Source organism: Podarcis liolepis, assembly GCF_965112155.1.
Source record: "Podarcis liolepis genome assembly, chromosome: 10".
Lineage (NCBI taxonomy): Eukaryota > Metazoa > Chordata > Lepidosauria > Squamata > Lacertidae > Podarcis > Podarcis liolepis.
The window spans coordinates 50962595-50978356 of NC_139562.1; the positions used below are offsets into that span (position 1 = coordinate 50962595).

The 15762-nt window shown below is 43.5% G+C and overlaps 1 protein-coding gene across 37 annotated transcripts in view; it reads right to left on the bottom strand.

The window, feature by feature from the left end:
• The window catches only part of NRCAM (neuronal cell adhesion molecule), a 139218-nt gene extending 126036 nt beyond the window's left edge, over window positions 1-13182 (bottom strand). For 9 of the 37 annotated variants that reach the window (XM_083463322.1, XM_083463337.1, XM_083463320.1 and 6 more), the window contains exon 1: window positions 12836-13036. The gene's annotated coding sequence lies outside the window, so the exon portion shown is untranslated. Of the gene's footprint in view, window positions 1-11946; window positions 12264-12422; window positions 12666-12835 lie in introns of those variants that run through there. The other 28 variants (XM_083463317.1, XM_083463330.1, XM_083463349.1 and 25 more) reach the window with 11 other exon arrangements.
• Window positions 13183-15762: the final 2580 nt, after the last annotated feature.

Consider the following 15762-nt stretch of genomic DNA (forward strand, 5'->3'; position numbering starts at 1 on the left):
TACCTCCCATATAGTGGCTTTTCCTTTCATTAGTTTATGAGAATACCGGGTGCAGAAAATTATATTCTTGCAAATATACACACTGTTCCTGGAAATAGCAGCAACATCCAGCCCTCATTTCTAACCCAGTTAACAGTTTAGTACCATGTAAATGAAATGAAATATATGATTAGTTTATTTTTAATGTTACCTTAGTTGTAAAATATAATAAAAATGCTAGTTTTAAGTCCAGAATTGTTATTACATTTAACAGGTACCATAACACCACATTTGTCTAATCATGTCACTTGAAGCTGAATATATTTTAGCTGCATCAGAAATTGTTTGGAGAGAGAAGGGTGAAGTTAGGAATAAAATATAAGCTTTGTGGTCAGCTGTGACCAACTGGAAACTATATCTGAAAAGTGCAGTGATACACCAGAGGGAATGAATGAATTTCAGGAAACAGCACAGTTTTAAGCATTCATAAAATAAAGCACAACCAACAAAGCAGAGTCACATAAAACAAGCCTTCTGTGCCAGCAGTGTACTTTCAGAAATTTCATTAATTAAAAAGGTCAAGAACTCAAAGTACTGGAACTATCTGAGACTTTGCAGACATTTTCTGAAGCTTAATTACTCGTGACATTTACTATGTACTTTCATCCAAAACTAACATTCACTTATTTATTTGAAGTCATTTTCTCTGAGTGTTCTGCTGCATGGAGCATGCACTTGGACTGATGCAATATTGTTTTGGGAACCCTTTAGAGCAGCCATGCAGAATTGTTACCATGGAGGGAGGGAGGGGGGGAAACCCTTGGTTTTTCCATGTTCTTATTATCAGTGAACATTCTGAACATTTAATGTCTTCTCTTTAGATAGCTCCTAAGGTAACTAGTTTAAAATTTATGACAGCAGTTATTACACCATGAAAATAAAATAGGTTTTCCTCAAATCCCATTATCTACTATTTCAATGAGGATCTCTGCCTTTCCAACTTATGCATCTTGTAATGCAAATCCCAGCCTCACTCTGATAATGACCTCAGATTGGGTTTAATTTGGGGGATGTTGTCTGACTTATCTTGTTCCAATATTGATTTCTTAGTCTCCTTGTGTCTCATCAGAAAATTAGGCAAGATGGGAAATTAAAAGTAAATAAATATTAAATACAGGTAACTTGCAGCTTACACGAAGGTTCCGTTCTAGGGGTCCACATGTACATGTGAAATTGTGTAAAGCTAGGAACCCTTGAATTGAAACTTACACACACACCAAGAGAGAGAGAGAGAGAGAGAGAGAGAGAGAGAGAGAGAGAGAGGAGGGCTGCTTACTGCACTCTGGGAAGGTGGCATGAGGACTCTAAGGATGGTTCCAGAGCCCTGATGCCACCTTCTCAAAGCTCAGTGAGGTGGGAAAAGGCGCAAGGGCTATGAGAGTTTCCTTGCTTCCCATAGCCCGGTGACCAAGGATGCACAGGTTGGTGGATGGGAAATAAAAAAATGGGGAGTGGGGAATAGTGAATGGTGGGTCGTCGTTCCCCACCCCCTCTCCATTTATTTATCTATTTTCCCACCACGACCCAGGCAAAGCTGCAATTGCTTAAGTGAAAACAGTGAGCTACCTGTACACCAATTGATTCGGGAAGTCTCACACAGTCTGTGGATCTGTTTGGTACAGAGGGTCCTCATTACAGACCATATTAAGGAGAGCAAGTTACTAGAATCGGCAGTTGCTGCTCCAGAGCCCCAAATACACTGCTGCCCCCTTGAAATCATTACTATTTGAGCAGAGGGGCATAGTTTCAGCAGGTATCAGTCCCTGCCCTGTTGGTGTTAATAAAAGGATAAGCTGTGGTTGGTATGTCATGGGTTTGGGTCCAAGGCACAACTAGAAACAAAACTTTAATTCTGCAGTTTACTGACTGTTTAGGTCAAAAGCCTTTAATCAGAGATTCAGGACCCCAAGGAGCTTAATAACCCAAGTTCACATTTTTGAAAAAAGAAGAAGGAAAGAAAGTTTAGAGCAAGGAAAGAAAGAGAGGCTGTATCTCTACACTACAAGGCTACTACTTCCATACTAACTGTAATAGCTCCTCTAAGAATTCATGGGATTCTGTTGTTAAGGGCAAATCCTATAAAAAGAGGCATCCCATACCCCTGTGCACCTCCCAGAAAAAACAACCTTTATCACAATAGCCAATTAGAAATTGCTACATTTTATGTTGCCCAAGTACTCAAAGCGTCCGGAGTGAGGGTCCAAAGGAAGGGTGAAACAAATTGAATGCCTTTGTGCTGTGGTTCAAGAAAGACAAGAAGCTTCTCCCACTTCTGAGATCATTGCGACAGCGGTGACACATTGCCACACACCTTTATGTCAATCACTCCAAAGTCTTATAGGGGATTTTTTGCAGACATGCCTCAGGCCCGTGCCTCTGGTTGGGGCCAGTTTTGTTAAACCCTAGGTACACCTGCCTAGAAAGTTTTGTTATAGATCTCCATTTCCCCCAACCCATACACACATAACTACAATTCCCAGGGTTCCTTAGGAAGAAGAGGTTGCTTGCAATGTAGGTGAGTACAGGAGATGACATGCCGAAGAAAAATGACAGGGATAGGAGGTATACACAGGAGGAAAAATTTAAAATTGTATGCCACTGTTTCAGATTGATTCAGCAATGTGAGTCCTGGATCTGAAACTGTTAATCCTACTTGTTTATAGCACAGTATTGTTTTATGCTAGCCAATCTATCTTCCACGGAAATGATAATAATTACCCGAACAAACTCATACAGTTGTAATAGTTTGTAAGATTCAAATAATTTCCCCCTTGCTTCTTGATGTAGCTGTAGCACTTTAGGTTCTTAACCTTTTGATGAATGAAACTTCAGTTTTGTCCTACCTAGGCAGAAAACTCAGAAAGATCCACTTAGACACGCTACACTTGCTTTGTAGAAATGTGGAAAGGTCATTTCTTTTACTTAATTCTCTAATAGGACGAGAGAGTATCAGAATTAAGTGAGCTGTGAAATAAAAGGTTGCAGTAACACAGCCACAAATTCCAGTCCATTTCATCCTCTTCCTTTGAGTGTAAGGCTTGTTAGAGATTATGATTTGTTTCAGGAGCAAAAGTAGTTGGTTTCTTTCGAGCACTGTCTTTGCACACATCCCGATTCAGCATTATACTATAGATATGCTCTAGAAGTTGTCACCCATTGGGGGGGAATGGTACAGACTTGGCCTAGATATGGAGCTCTAGATGTTGTTGGCAACATGGTGATTTAATAGCTGGTCTACAGTTGCTATGCTGAAACTGTTGGGAAAGCCAGTTTGTTTCTACACTTGAAGGCCCAAACTATACATTGTGTTAATACCATTTTTAAAATGGAATGTTTAAGATCTACCACTCTTAAGCAGACATGAGGGTCCTGATTCAGACAGGACTGCAGAATGTAAAGGGGACAGTTCACCTTTACCCTGTGCCATTTTTATGCCAATAAATACTCCCAGGGGATCTTTGCAGCAAATGGAAACAGCAGCTTTGAGCTTTGAGGGTTTCAGCCTGCTTAAGCACCTTCCCCATCACCCTGATCAGGATTCGCCTTCTATCATTACTTTTCTTAAGTGGAACAGCAGATTCTATGAAAAACTACTTTAAAATGCAAGTAAAACAAAGTTACAGTACAATACTTTTCACATTTACATGGAGTCCCAGTTATGTTCAAAGGAACTTCCTCCCTAATAAATGCAATTAGGATTTCAGCCTTACTTTGATTTGAAGAGGGGTAAACAAATATTCAGGGTGGCGCTGTGGTCTAAACCACTGAGCCTCTTGGGCTTGCCAATCAGAAGGTCGGTGGTTTGAATCCCAGCAATGGGGTGAGCTCCCGTTGTTCAGTCCCAGCTCCTGCCAACCTAGCAGTTCAAAAGCACACCAAAAAGTGCAAGTAAATAAATAGGTACCGCTCCAGCAGGAAGGTAAATGGTGTTTCCGTGCACTGCTCTGGTTTTGCCGGAAGCGGCTTAGTCATGCTGGCCACATGACCCGGAAAAACTGTCTGCGGACAAACGCTGGCTCCCTCAGCCTGTAAAGTGAGATGAGAGCCACAACCCCAGATTCATCTGCGACTGGACTTAACTTTCTGGGGTCCTTTACCTTTACCTTTAAACAAATATTCAGGCTGACTGAGTTCTGAGTTGATCCTGCATGTGGCCAGTATTTTAGCTATAGAGTTCTGCTCTGTCCCTGTCATTTACTTTATAACAAAATACTTCATGTATACTAAGCAAGCCCATTTCCAAGTGTACATGAATCTAACTACTGGGGCTCTCCATACGCAAGCCTTTATAATTCAGGGGTGCAAAATTGTGGAGGTGCTGAATAGTGGTGAGTATATAACTTATAGAAGGACTGCTTTCACTGTAGCATCTGTGCACACAGTGGCATCTTTGCAAACACAAAGTAGCATCAGCTGACACTATGCATGCACTATCCTGTTTGGGGATTAGTCATTTTGTTGCTTCTGAATTTTACGGTAAAGCAGCATATGCTATGCTTGGCTAGTAGCAGCATTTTCAGTATGACAAAGTTTACTGCTGAGCTACGTTTTATGGATTTCCCCCCTCAAAAATCAAAGGCAGCTCAACAGATTGCAACAACACTGGAATAAATTGTACAGAGATCAAAGCGCTTCTAGAAATAAGGCTCTAACAAATGCTCTCCATAGCTAACATCATGGGGAACTAGGGTGGCATGCAGGGCGCAATAGGACATCCATGCAGCGGCAAACAGAGCCACAGAAGAATGGAAAACAGCAGCAGGAAGAGAGAGTTGTGTCCAGTGTTCTGTGAACGGAACTCTGTTCACACAAGGGGACTTCCGCTTTCTCTCCTCTCACTTGACACCCCAAGATTCTTCTAGAGATTCTCCCAACTCCCTGGAGAAGATTTTGAGGGTGCACAGGAGGCTGCAGGGGAAAACAGAAGAGGGGAAAGTTCTGTTCTGCATGTGGAAGGGGAATGCTGGATACCAACTACGGTGTTTACGTAGCTCTCGGCAGCACTTCAAACATCAAATCTCCTTCATAGAAGAATCATAGGAGATTGGGTCCATAAGAACGTAAGGCAACCCTGCTGACCACCCTTGCTGGCCTATCTAGTCCACTATAGAAAGATCACAAGCGAGCCATGGGAGCAACAGCAGAAGAAGGAGCATTGCAGGGGGTTGGATTAGATGATTCTCATGGTCCCTTTCAACTCTATGATTCTATGATGCTGCTGAAAGTGTTCAGGGGCATAGTGCCTCTAATCCTTGCAGTAGCTTATACGTATCATGACAAGTAGCCACCATGACAGCCTTCTCTTCCAATAATTTAGCTTGGAATTCTCTTTTAAAGCTGTCCAGGTCATTGCTACATTTTGTGGTGGTGAACTCCGTAGTTTAACTGAGTGCTCTGTGGACAAGTGTGGATCAGACACAGAATGCAGAGATTGAGCCCTTCTAAGAATGCAGAGATCCAACTCAGTACAGTATATTCATGCCTTCCTCAATGTGTGAGCCTCTAAACATACACTATAGGTTTTAAAACTGAACTGAAAACTGATATTATACATTAAGCGGAGGTTCAAAACTTAACTAAGAAGTAAGCTTTATTTAACAGAGGTCTACAGTAACATGTTTTTAGCATATGAAAAGATGTAGCCACAGCAAGGAGGAGACTGTGGAGGGCTGAGTTGACCGAAGTATATATTTCACCCAATTTTCCTGAATGTTTGCCTTGCATAAAATAAAATAAAATATTGTCCTTTCATTTATGAAGATATTTAAGCAATACTTTACCTAAATTCTCTATAAATCTACCCCTTGTCTCCAGTGTTCCAGCAAACAACATGAAAGTACTGGGGGAAATAATTTTTATTTCATTCACTTCATTTAACATCCATTAATCAGGTAAATATATTTATATTTTGTCTCTCCAGCGCTCTGTAACGTCCATCCCATTACCATCAGACAGACAGATAGAGTGAGTAAATGAGTGGGACCCCCTAAGAGGATGTAAACTTCTGGGTTGACATTTTTTGGCACAAAGGATATTCATGTGCCCACAGCAGTTTTTAGGCTCACCGCTAGGTATAAAACAGCTAGAACAGAAAGTTAATGAAGGGGTGGAATACATACAGCAAGATGAATTCTGCAGGCTAATTATACAGATCCTTCACAAGCTATCTCTAGGACATTTTAATTAATTTAATAAATAAATATTTAAAGATATCAGCTCTTATCCTCCTAGCACATATACCAGCGGGAGTGCCAGGATTTTCCAGCTGAAACATCACATAATGAGAGCTAAGGAAAAACCCTCAGGCTTCAAATTTATAGCCCTCCTGCATGGGTTCTAAGCCCCTTAGAAGAGCTACAAGTTGTCCCAACTTAATTATAGCTTGTTAAATTGACAATTTAAATTGCTAATTCACTTCTGGGGTCATTTGAAAAGCTACCCAACCCTGTACTGAGATTCTCTTGTCACATCCAAAATGTTTTGACCAAAACATGCCTTGTGCATCAAAAACAACCACAAAAAAATGTTTGAGTGTTGACAGAAAAGTGTACAATTCAAGGATTTATATTTTCTTGATGAATAGTTATTTTTAAAGTAATCATTGTGTTTTCTGCTTTAAACTATGAACAGAAAAGCACCATATTTCCATCTCACGTGTTTTTAGGTGTCAAGTCATCCAAGTCAAACATCAAACAAAAAAATGCAAAATAAGCTCCCCATTATTAATTCATTGATTATCAAGATTAATAGATCTCTGTACTCAACACACAATCACATGGGAAAGGCAGAAGAAGATAAGAAGAGTGTAGGCGAAACAATTTAGCAAGACAAGTAAATTTGATTGTGTGATGGATCCAAGGCCTTGGCCTTAAATCACATTTGAATGTCTCACTACCTACAATATTTTTTATAACCTTGTCAAATAACTAGATTTTTATTGCACATCTTAATCAGAGGCTGAACACATTTCTATCTATCCTCCTATGTGTTGGTTCATCACCATCTGTCACGTAAAGCTCCAGCAGATACGAAAATTTCAATTCAATAAATGCACTCTGCACTCAAACTAAGCTATCATTCACATTTAGACATGAGACTTGGATTCTTTTTCAGTGTTCTTCAACTCTGACCCAGCTCTACCCCCTCCTTCACTGAAAAGGGCAAAGACAACAGCCCAGCAAGTGGGACAGGCAAAACAGACCTCCTTTGTTCACTTTTTCCCCTTTCAGTTTTCTATTGAGGTAAATAACTGAAAAGCTCAGCCAGTCTTCAGTGCCTCTGAAGAAAGCAGTACAGCTAGCCTGAAACTACGCCTACTGATCAACATATAAGAGTATTATGAAGCTCGTGGGACATCATGTTAGTCTTGCAAAATAATGTATTGAAGGGTAATTGATGAAGTGAATTTGTATTTATTCGCATTTTCTAAACATATAAACAAAGTGACTTTAAATAGTATACTTGACAAAATTTAGAGTTATTTATATTACATGTGCTGAATTTTTTGAATACTGCCTGCCCACTCAAGAAGGGGAAAGCAAATAATAATTCAATGCATAGTACATATGACCTCCTACATTATTCCCACAGCTTACACTGCTGAAAAACACACTTTTCTGTATGGATTTCAGCTGGGGTTTTTAAAATTGTATTCGCAGAGCAGAATAAAACTAAAGTAAAACCTACTGCCATTCTTCCTAATGTCTCTTAAAAGCCTCCTTGCACCTCCAAACAGATATCTGGCAGATTGACAAAACAAAAATATGAGGACTATAATATGGTAATTCACAGAGTGATTTGGAGCAATTACAGAAATGGCCCATCAGTGGATATTCAGTATGGATTTATTTACTATTGATTTGCTCTGCTGAATATTTAATTGAGCTGCTTAATAGTCCTAACCAGTCTTTTTTAAAAATAATAATAATAATATAATTGGCGATTCTAAAATTTATACTCAGTTTCAGACTAAAGCTTCATGGGCTATATAAAATGAAATCGCATCTATTGAATTGTGGTTTAAATTTTGTATACCAACAAGAAAGCTAAAAGTTTATACCATATCAGTTCCTTTCCCCCTGTTACATTTATGGTTAGAAAAATAAAGGCTACCTAGTTGATTATTAAGAGTTCATATACATCACCATGCAATAGAATTCACTGTACCGGTAACACCTACACTGATTTAAGCATCATTTGCCTTGGGAACGTTTTATCCATTTATAAATAATAATACAATACAAGAGCTCTAGCTTCCTCACAATCAGTGGCTGGGAGCCAAAGTTCCATATGTGCTCCAGTGTTGCATAACAAGCTCTCAGATGTGCAACAGCTTCCATTTCACTTAGATTCTGGAGCCAAAAGGGATGTGCCCCCCCCCCCCTGCAAACTAAAGTAACTCTGAAATCCTTTCAGCATACAGAAGGAACAGGTAATTCAAAGAAGCCCCTGTACAGGTAAGGCCTTGGATCAAGTTTTGTGTCAGGATTACATCCCAGGATTACAGTGCCATCCTCAAATACTGTCATATGTGGAGCAGGATGTCACACATGACATCTCTCCCCACTCATTTCTTTAAAAAATGACATTTGGAAGGGAAGATGGAGCCCCTCTGGAATCTACTGCCTGAAGAGGCTGTTTCATGCTGCTTAACAGTAAGTCCATCTTTGTACTTGATCACACTACTTGTTGAGTGACATCTCACTCTGCACGCAGGCCCTGATGGCAGCAAGCTAACCAGCAACAAATATGGTTTTGGTCCTAGATATTTTACATCAACCAGCAGTTGATTTATATGGTTCAGTTGTCCGATTATGATAATTAGTACCTGTTACAGAGATTAGTGTTATGTCATAGGTCAGAAATTATACATGCATCTAACAGCACCGTCAGTAGAAGCTGTGCATGAGGACTTCCACTTGTGCAATGGGGCTTCCCTTCTCTCCTCTCCCCCACCCCCTGAAATTGGCCAGGGGTGTGTGTGTGGGAGAACCAGCATGGAGGGGGAGGAGATGAAGGATGATACCACTTTGGCAAACCGAAATGCTTGTGCAGACAGAACAATTGGAAAAATGCCATGTTGAACTCCACCCAGGATGTTGGTTTTTTTTAAACTGGCATTTTGCAATTTGTATAATGTGCTTTAAAAAGGACTATTTCAACAATGGTGAATGAATTGCTCTGTAAAATAGCTTGCATCGATAGCAATCTATAGATACTAACACCATGAACACAGATATATCACTCATTTGGGTTGCATTTAGCAATCACAGCTACAAATTAATTTCCTAGCAAGTTTTGGAAAAACAGATTTCGGGGGGGAGAGGCATAGTCTCTCTCTTTCTAATGTTCAAAGCTGGTGCCACTGCCTAAACAACTAAAACAGCACCATCCACACAGAAGAGAAAGATATCAGCAGAAAAAGGGAAACATCCAAAGTTTGCAGAAGTGCACTGGAGTCTGAGCAGTGCTGTGGCTAGGGAATGTTGCCTGACTGTTGGAGAAACCACACATATCTGGATGTAAGGAGAACAGGAATATTGTGGAAGACATAATTGACTGGAGTGGTGAGCAGGAGTACTCTATACTGCAACATTTTGTTGCAGCTCTCACTTGTATCATACCAATAGCTTTTAAAATATTATTCAAATCTATGCCCCTTTAAAGATATGAAATGAAAAGTGATAGGTTTGATTTTACTCACCTTACTAATATTAAGTAACAATGTACTTATTTCTGTTATGTGTAAAATGCTCACAAAAAGATGAAAGTATAACATGTTTCTTTCACAGTGAAGTTTTAGTATATATCTATCCAAATTCAATGGGTCTTACTTTCAGGTAAGTGTGTGCATACAGGATTGCAAGTTTCAGTCGCTGAAGTTTCCTAGAAACAGACCCCTGATCTCAGAATGAGTACGGACATCTTCATAAAAGGTATCATTTCAGAGGATGCAGATTAGACTATGTTTAATCACAAAGTGCCAAACAAATACACAATACTGTAGTTGAACAAAACCAAACTGAATAACAAGCCAAACTCAGTTACTACGTCCTTAGATGTAGGCTTCACATACGGGTTGGCAATCCAAACAACTACTTTAGGTGCACCTGACGGAATTTTTATACACCCCCTCCACCTTTTGAGCGCCTGACTTGTGTCATTCCACAAACTTAAAACTGAAGCTTCCTCCAGCTTTAAGAACTACTTATCCTGCAGGATGGGAGTCTACTGTCCAAGACCAACAAGTTCCAACCACCCTTGAGTGCTCTGAACCAATTGCTCTTTCTCTCTCTTTCTTTTAGGTCCTGGCTATAATTGACAACATACTCAATCTTCTACTGGTGATAGCCTGCACTTGAAGCATTTGTGTTATTCCTAGAATGAACATAGCAAAGAAAACGGCTGTTTCACTGTATAATCAATATAAAAACAGCAGTGTATTGTTAACTAAGCCACAGGAATCTGAGCTCAGGTTGACATGCTTTTTCTACATTGAACCAAAACTTTTCACAGCTCCCCCCAAAATTAGCAGACCAAAACCAAGTTAATTAACACTTGTAGCCAGGAGATTCGCTGCATTGCTTGCATTCATGGACATTTTCTAATGGGTATCAAATATGGGGAAAGTAGTCCAGTAAGTCACCTCAGCACCCCCTATGGATATTCCTGTTTCACATATCAAGTCCAGTTGTTTACACACCACTTGCTTTAATCCCAGTTGGCTTTGTAAACAACCCTTATATACAAGAATGCTGACTTTTTTTGCTCCTTAGTTTGCTTCTTTCCCTGTTATTAAAACATGTAGCTATTCCGTTACATTCCATTAGATATCATATGCATGCACCCATGTCCACATATTCAAGAGTGAAATGCAGAGGGCACAGATCATGAAAGCGAGATGAAGTAATAATAACTGAATGACCCATTTATGAGATTGCATTTTCTGGAAAAACAAAGTTGATATGCATTCCGCTCAGGCTACCACCTGGCTAGTCATTTCTGTATAATAAGGCAATGCGTTCTTTTGAAGCGAAGTAAACCACTGCTTCGCAAAGTGAATCGTTTACCCCTTGATTATGAAAGAGCTTTTCTCCCCAAAGCGCCCCTTTTCCAAACCGAGACTCATCAAATCTGCGTGGCACAGATGGAGGAGGAAGGAAAGACGAGCGGGCCTCTTAAAACCCTAATCCTCAGCTGCGTTGGCTTGCTTCAGCATAGACAGCTCCTTTCCCCCACGCAGACAGTTGCACAGGCTGCAAGGAGCCTGGCCCAAATCAGGCGGGTTTCCGCCTGGCGCGCGCGCAGTGGAGCCTCTGGCGGCGACTGGGGGGTTGCTGGCTGGGAGAGAGAGAGCTCGGCAAAGCAGGCAGCCTGTTGCCCCCTTCAGCGGGCCTGAAATGGCGACTGTTGTCAACCTCGGCCTGGGTGGGAGAGGCTGAGCTACACGCCGGGAAAGAAAGCACGGCAGGAGGGCAGGAGGGGCTCGCGTCTTGGCCTCCGCCACTGCTTCCCAAGCATCCCGACCTTCCCAGCCCCAGGGCAGAGGAGCTGGGGACAGCAGACACTCCCCAATCCAGACCACCAGCAAACGATCGCCGCTCCAAACTCTGGATGGAGGGATGGTGACAGCCAGGGGCTCCCATATGAATAAGGTGGTGGTAAGGTAAGCCCCGCCCCGCACAATCGATCGCAAGACGTGGTGCACGCACAACATTGGGGTGGCAATGCCCATCAACTTTGGTGGGGGGCGGGCGGGCACCTCAAATATGTCATGGGGCCCCTAGAAGTTGGCTCCTATGGTGATAGGGGCTTTCCGAAGAGGGGTCGGCGCACACCTGTAGCACACAATGGTCTCCCCCCCACCCACCCAACCCCAGCAAGCAAACCCAGCCCCACAACTCCTACCAGACACCCATCGTGGCCGCCAGAGGAGTCGTGACCTGAAAACAGGGTGGGCTGCTGCTGCTACAATGAGCCCGGCTGTCACCCGCCGTGGAAATGCACGGCGGAGGCACACCCACACGGCGAGAGAAAGAGCCACCTCTGCCATCGCGCATCAAAGAAACGCTGGGTCGGGGGGGGGAGGGGAATCCCGCTCCTCCACCCCCCCACCTACTACACACGGCCTCGATGGAGAGAGCCTTCGAGGTTCAATGCCTAAGGGGCTCCCGGGAGTCCCCTCAGCCCTCGCGCGCTTCCTGTAAAGCGGAGGAGTTGGAGCCACCGGGATGGAGGGACCTGCCTGGCTGGGCGTCAGCTATGGCACATCCCTACACATGGCGACTTCTTCGGCCCGGCTCGCCCACGGGGACATCCCCTCCCCGCCTGCTCGCGTTTCCCTGGGTGACCCCATTGCGGACCACGGCCGTTATATAATTCACCTGATCCCTCCGCTTTCTGGCGGGGTCAGGGCGCGGAAGACAACGGCGAGGGGGTTCTTTTATGGGTTGTTTGCCAGGAGCGGGGCTCGTCCCTCCTCTCTGTCTCTCCTGCCCGGCTAACCAGGGCGCAGGAGGGTGGCTCCCAGCCAGGCTATCCCCGCAAACAGCGGCGGCCAGTTGCCATGGGGAGCTGCGGCGGAAGACGAGCTCGGCGTCGCCTCAGCGCCTGGGCTGGGCAGGGCTGGGCGCGGGGGCCCGCGCTGGTGGGTGACAGGCAGCCACCCCGCACCCACCGCCCCTCCCGCGAAGGCAGCCGCCCTGTTGCTACCGAGCGCCCCGCTGCTAAGACACCCCACCTCAAGACACCATAATATATATATCGCCGCTCCATATAGATGAAGCTCAGGACTCACAGTTAGCCGTGGGCGGGGGGCCGGAGAGAGATAGCGCGCGTCTCTTTCTCCTCAGGGGGCTCGCTCTCTCCTCCCTCAGGTCCAGCGAGCTTGGAGAGGAGAGCTCGCTCAGGCAAGGCAAGGCAAGGGAAGGCAAGGCAAGCGCGCGCGCTCCAGAGCCTATCTCGCCTCCCTATTTCCGACCAGAACGAGCTCGGCGCGCGCGCGCTCGCCCCTGTCTGAGAGACGAGGAGGCGGGAGAAAAGGGATGAGCGCGTGGAAGGTGCCCTCACCCCACCCAGCTGCCTCCTTCCCAGACGCTGCGCGCGCGCTGCTGTGCCCTCCTCAGGCGGCGAGATTACTTCCACGCCGTCTGACAGGGCGCGCTGCCTCTCACAGCACAGACACGCGCCGCCGCTGCCATGCCCCCAAACCTGGGAGGGCGAGGGTCAGCAAACGGCTGGCAGAATTGTTATCTATCCCTCCCTACTGTTTTAAGTTATGTAATGGGCGATAGGAAGCGGGACCTGCGTGTACCCCATTGTTCACAGAATTGTAGAGCTGGAAGGGACCCTCAGCATAGCTGTCAACGTTTTCCTTTTTTTAAGGGCAATTCCCTTATTCCGAATAGGATTCCTCGCAAGAAAAGGGAAAAGTTGACAGCTATGCCCCCGAGGGTCATCTAGCTCAACCCCTTGCACTGAAGGAACCATAGGGGTCCAAGTCCTAGGGGCTGAGGTCCCTTCGCTCCCCACCAATAAAATATTTGAAGGGGACAACCCCAAGTTGATGGGCATTAGAATTCAAATGGTGTGTGTGTGTGCCATGTCATGAGATTGATTAATAATAATAATAATTTATACCATGTCCATGTGGCTGGGTTTCCCCAGCCCCTCTAGGTGATTCCCAACAGATTAAAAACACAATAAAACATCTAAACATTAAAAACTTCCTTAAACAGGGCTGCCTTCAAATGTCTTCAAAATTATGCAAGATGGGGCTTACCTGGGCGCCCCAAATATTTTATTCGAGTTGGCACCCCGGCAGGAATCTCAGCTAGATTATACAAGGCATCTACTAAATAATTATTTGATCACCAAATATGTATTTCGTATCTCTACTGGATATATAAGCCATTAGTCCAAACAAAGGCGAAGAAGAATGCACAAACTTTTTTAGTATCGGCAATGAATGTTTAAACTAGTTTGCATTATAAATTGCTGAATGATTAGTAGATTTATATGTGCACAAGCATGTATTCTTTAACATTCAACACATTCATTCTTAAGCTGGCAAGCTATGAACTCATAAGAATCTTGTGTGCAAAACCCAGTTTCAAACAGTAAAAGGGAAATCTTGTGTTATTTGGGCCATTAGGACTGTATGATACTGCCTGGGGAGGCATATTTTCCACCACCCTGCAATATATGCACCCCATCTGTACATGCATAATGCACACACACAGGTATTTAAGTAGGTATGTGGATTACCGTACTTGTATCTTGCTGAATTGGGGCACATTGATTCTTTGCAGAAACCACAGAGAAGAGAACTGTACTGTGGCAAAAAAACAACAACCCAGGACAGAGTTCCAAGCAAAGCCCCCCCCCCAATAGTTTGTTTGAGCTGCCCACCAACTACCCTGATGCCTTTTTGCAATGTTAGAATTGCTTGTTTAAATCTAATTCAAGTAAGCTGCTTTTGAGTAATTTGTACACGAAAAGGCAGGATATAAATAATTGCAATAAATAACGTGCCTGATCAGTGAGAAATAAGGTTGTCTAACTCCACATAGAAATGTCTACAGAACAATGTTGCAAACGAAGAAGTCATAAGAGTATATGGTCAGTGAATAATAAAATATATTGTTCATACTGGCTGCAGATTCTTCAACTGGAGAAGCCACTTTAACAGCCTTTGTATTATTGCACTATAGGAATTTGTGCACCTGCTAAATCCAGGTTGCTGTGATAGCACTCCTCCCACCTTGTATTTCAATAAGGACTTGTGCTCGCATTACAGGAAGGCACAATTTATATGTTCTAAGGCTGCAATTCTATGCCTACTTAGTGAAAGCAAATCCCACTGAACTCAGTGAGACATACTTCTAAGTAATTGCATAGGTTTGGACTACAAAGTTAATGCAACACATTCCAGAGCAAACTAAGCTCCGCACCACATATATATATATATATATATATATATATATATATATATATATATATATATATATATGTTTTCGTAGATTTTCACGGGTACAGGAATGCAGGTTTTGGTGTCCTCGGGTGTCTTCCCGTGTAAAAGTTGGGGTGTCTAGGCGACGTTTCGACGAGGTCTCACTCGTCATCTTCAGGCTGGTGCTTTCGGCTTCTTGTTACTGGAACAGAGCGGGATCTCAGTGTTTGAGTTCCTATAAATACTGTAGAGGGGTGTGGTGTATTGCCTCAAAAGTTCTGGGCAGAGGGGAAGTTCCCAGGCTAGTGTTCTTTTCTTCTTTTGTTCCTTAATTACTTGAGGGATATCTTGAGTGATTTCTTGAGTGATATTCTGAGTACCACTTAGGTGGGTCATTAGGTGTGGATTAGTTGCTAAAGCCTTCGTGTCTTGACCTCTTGAATTTGTGAAGAGTTTTTCTGGGAAGATGGCTGTACTGCACTTAGTTGTGCTTTGGCTTGGCTTCGTGTATAGGGGCGAGCTGTGGTTTTGTGCCCTGTGCCAGCCAGATCTGTGTAGGGATTGCAGGGGGGTGCAGCATCCGGAGTTGCCACTATGGTTTGGTTACTGGATGGTGTCTGTAATTTATCTGTGGAGAGGGTCTGGGTTTGGGTCTGGTGTGGTTGATTGGTGGTGGCGTTCTGTGTGCCTCTGGATCTGGTGTCGGTTTTTGTGGGGAGGGCTAATTTCCAGATGTCTGGCAGGCGGGACGTGTCGTCACGCTTGTTCATGTT